This window comes from Ixodes scapularis, unplaced genomic scaffold (assembly GCF_016920785.2).
Source record: "Ixodes scapularis isolate PalLabHiFi unplaced genomic scaffold, ASM1692078v2 PGA_scaffold2__306_contigs__length_199485367, whole genome shotgun sequence".
Classification (NCBI taxonomy): domain Eukaryota; kingdom Metazoa; phylum Arthropoda; class Arachnida; order Ixodida; family Ixodidae; genus Ixodes; species Ixodes scapularis.
Genome location: NW_024609857.1, coordinates 152996169 through 153000774, shown reverse-complemented (window position 1 = coordinate 153000774; position 4606 = coordinate 152996169). Strand labels below are relative to the sequence as shown.

The 4606-nt window shown below is 45.1% G+C and overlaps 1 pseudogene; it reads left to right on the top strand.

Moving 5' to 3' along the window:
- The first annotated feature begins 277 nt into the window (after positions 1 to 277).
- On the top strand, positions 278 to 1370 carry LOC115324415 (annotated as a pseudogene).
- Positions 1371 to 4606: the final 3236 nt, after the last annotated feature.

Below are 4606 nucleotides of genomic sequence, written 5' to 3'. Positions count from 1 at the left end.
TGCTAAGCTAAAGATTGGAGGGCTTTGCTGGTGATGCTTGTCCTTCCTTTCTTAACCCGAAATGGGGATAGCAACAATAATAGGTATAGTTTAGTATTAATATAGATGTCCCACGAAAAATGTCCGTCCTTTATTTTAAAAATAATATAGATGTCCGACGAAAGATGTCTGTCCTTGCCCGCCCTTTTTGTTTATTCTTTCTGTATTAAGTTATCAAAACCAACGCGCTCACGTTCAACTACGTCTTACTCTTGAGAGCCACGTTCGTCACGTCCAGATGTGCCAAGCGTCGGGCCCTCAAACTTTGATCCTGTCACCTTCCTTCGAGCTTCATTATTCTTGTCAAAAACTGTTCCTCCTTTGCCTACGCCTGAGGACCCACAATCTCTGCCTTCGCAAGAACATCACCGACCTTGCGATACATCAGGAATTTGGATTCTCCTCGACGCGTTGGGCGGCGAACTACAGAGTGATGCAGATGGAGGTGTCGCAGGAGATCCTGGTGATGCAGAGGTCTATCCCATGCCTTATGACGGCTGCTTTCGGTACCAACTTCGCCACACATACCTCCTATGTCTTTCTCAATAAGTCCGCCCACCTCCTCCTGGAGTCTTTTTGGAAGCTTATCATCTTCCACCGCAACCGCAAAAAATCGAGTTAATCAGAGCCCCGCGCTGGAACCTCCTATCAACCTCTCCGACACCACCCTTTCGGCACATGCTGAGGCAGTTCTCTCAAGAGGCCCCAAGTTTGCCCCCGCGTATGAGCCGTCGTGAATCGAACAGCTGGCCACTGTCCACCATGTCGCCTCAAAAATTCCTGAACCTGAACGACGGGATTTCGTCGCGACGGGTTCACGAGCGGTGCGTAGATACGGGAGGGCTCCACCTTCAAAGCTGGACTTTTTTTAGGTGGTTGACGAGCTCAGGCGTTTTGTTGTTTTTTTTTACGAAATATATCCATCCTTGTTCGTTCTTTTTGCTCATTCTTTCTGTAACAAGTTATCAAAACCAACCCGCTCATGTTCAACTATAGGTTACGAAATTATTGTTTTTTTTTATATTTAACACAAAATAAGATAACGTTTAGTTATACACAGATAATAATGGCTTCTTACCTTTCGTTAGGGATGACGTAAAAAACTAACTTGGTCTCTTCGTGGAAAGTGAAAATACGTGTTCCAATTTGGAAATTATTGCTTTTCTGTGTTGCTCATTGTAAATATTCACAATGCGCCTGCACCTGGACAAATATTTCGATGTTAAAAGCACAACATATTTTGGCGGTGAATCACTCACCATTGATTCAAATTCCAATTGTTCAATATTAAAATCAACCGTGACCTGAAATTATGCAGGAAAAATATCTAAGTTAAGAATGAACGACAAACTGCGAGCTCGTCTCCATAATTAACGCGTACTCCCAGGCTGGAGTTGAACACCATATACAAGATATATTGTGGCGAGGATCATGATATTATTTTTAACATCTTTTATGGTACCGAACAAACGCATTATTTAAATCATTATAAAACATAAAAATAGCAGGGCCTGTTTTGAAAACTTTGGTTTGTGCTGTCTAAATAAATGATTTTGTCCTCTTGAAACGTCAGCAATTCAAATCGCATGTTTACCAAAAGATTGATGTTTTTTATACAAAATATACAGAATAAACGCACTAAGTACGTTGCCATTATATTAAATTGCCGCCTACATGATTGAGATGGAACGCTTTTCCGTAAATCTAGCAGCTTCGTGTTTATTTTTGCCCCGAGTCTAAAATATAAGAAGGCCAGAACGACCCTGCCTAGTCAGTGTCGCCCTAGGTCACTGCCGAACATTCTAAGTCGAATATTCGAGATACCGAGTGAAGAAGATAAGGAGTCTAGCGCGGCTTTGTCGACTCGTTCAGACTTTCCCGATAACGATGCACTCTTTCATCAAAGCGTCGACTTTGTGTTTCCGCTGCCTCCAACGTCCGGGACGCTCTTTAGTTATTTTTATCTACTCTTTTGGTTGTTCGTTTTTATGGTCACAAGTTCGCGCTATTAACCACTTTTTTTTCGCTTATTATTGATCGTATCTTCGCCTTCAACCGTGACATTTCTGGGGAACGTGTGAGCTACCCTAATGCCCCTGAATAAGAAAGGTAGCCAACATCGTCTCCCTTCTCCCCTGACGCACACACCTTTTATCCTTCTTTTTTTTTTTACACCGGAGCGTCGACTGTAGCGCCGCCTGGATCGGCCGAAGATAGCAGACGGTTTTCCTATACTTGAGTAAGAGCGCAGCCAAGGGCTGAAAGACACGCAAATACATGCACACAGGCTAAAAGCGCACTGTCACGGTCTACCAGCCTCGAAGGATGTGCTCAAAGAAAGACGATGAAAGCCGTGACGTTGCACAGTAACTTTTATTTTTACGTTTACTTTTTACACCCGCGCGTCAACAGTAGCGCCGCTTAGATCGGCCCAAGATAGCAAGCGCCATTCTTCAAAGGACTTCGCTACTTTTCCATATAAAGGGGCTTTAGGCTACCCTATTACAAGACCGAGAAGAACAAGACGATGACGCCGTCAGTTTTGACAGACCCTCCGTCGTCGTAATACTTGTCTTACCTCAGACGCCTGCTTCCTTTCACGGTGACATCTACGAACACTTTGAGGACTGGATCAACCCGTACGAGATATTGGCCGATCACAATGGGTGGACGCTTTAACAGAGCCTTCAGAACGTTTGCTTTGCCCTCGAAAGTTCGTCGCGACAGTGTTACGAGAATTATGAAACCTCAATAATTACGTCATAAAACAAGCTGAACGAACAGCTTCGACGTACGTTCGCCAGCTAGCACCGACAAGAGAGAGTCGAAGACCTCCTTCTAACAAGGACACAAGGCCCCAACGAGAGCATTAAAAGCTACGTTGAAAACGTCCTACTCCTGAGTGCACGCGCCAACTCTCAGGCAACGGAGGAAAAGATGCTGAAAGTTCTCATGCGCAGCGTAAACGAGAACATCTTCGAAGGTCTTGTACGCAACCCACCTGCGACCGTCGACGCTTTCGTGACGGAGGCGTCGAACATCAAACTCGCCCTCCTTGTGAGAGCCAGTCACTACCAATCACTTCCCGGTGTCGCTGGCCCCAAGCTTTCCATCTGCGACATCTACGCCGCGAGATTATCGGCTTCGTCGTCAAGGAGGAGCTCGTCGTCGAGGTGTGGCAGTTAATGATTTATCGTCGGCCTCTCGACGAAGTCCTCTTCTTGTCTTCTGGGTAAGTCTGTACTCGTCGCACGACGGAGCCTCGAGCCCGTCGCTAACAAAACTGGCGTCTGGTGGTGGCTGAACAACGACTGCGTTTATTTTGGGTGCTCGTAGTTCTATACACAGCGGGTGGGCGGTCACCTCTTATAACAAAAGAACACAACACGAAAAACAAAAGATTAACAAGATAACGAGCGATACAAAAGAGCATTACCTTGCATTTCTATAAACTGCTTCCTATGCCGAAACCCCGGCCTAGCTCTCCATTGCCGAGGTCGTTCGAGAAGAAATACATCGAGCCTTCTAGTTGCAGTCTCCCGTCGACGTGCCAGACACCGAGGAACCAATGCTGACCTACGCCGCAACGGCCCTGTGGCTATCGTCACCTGCTCGCCCGTATGTGGCGCCCCCACCTTAGAGTAATATACACAAGGTAAAGAGCGGACTCTGCCATACACCCCAGCGGCCAGATAGACCAGTGACAGGTAGCGCTCCTAGCGGGCGGCATTAGGCATAATCTGATTCCGGTTCTGGTCAAGTTAGTTTCGGTTTCGGTTTGGGCGTTTCTGCCCCAGTACTCCGGTACCCTTCTCTCTCTCTTTCCTCCCCGCCTATCTCATCGCTCGGCTCTCGGGAGGTCCTCGACTCCCGAAGTCGTTGTTTCTTGTTAAGTTTTTTTTTTTTTTTTTTTATTGACGCACTTTTACTTAATTTTTACGACAGAGTCCGTGCAAAATGTGTAAACAATATTTCATCTTACTTCACAAAGCAGAAGTGTATTTCTTGTTCTTTTTTCTATTGAAGTTTCACAGTCGCCACATTTACTCCTGGCTCGCGGGGTCAACAACGGTAAGTGGTTCGAAAACATTTTATTGGACCACATTCATGTACACATGATTGACTTCAGAAGCACTGTATGTTTAGTACGAAACAGATGCAAAAATAAATGAATATGAAGGAGTTCGGCATATCGTACACTTCGTAATAGATTCTTAGCGGAATCAAATAAACAAAAACTTTCCACAGAGAACATGCTGAATGATTCATTCACTTTTACGCCGACTCGGGTACATAAGACATCGCAATCATTACCAGTCATAATAGTATAATAAGAGTGCGAAGACACACCGGATAGTACAAATTCCCGATTTCCGGCTAATAAAAAAAAACACCACATTGCATAGCCTCAAACTCACTGCGGGCAAACCATTACCAAACAATGAGAACTCTATTCGAAATGTGACAAGATTCATCGTCCCTAAACGTTCCCCAACATTGTTCAGAAAAGAAGAATGGCTTCAGAAAAATGCGGCTAAAAGATCATGGACAGTGGATACAAAAGTGG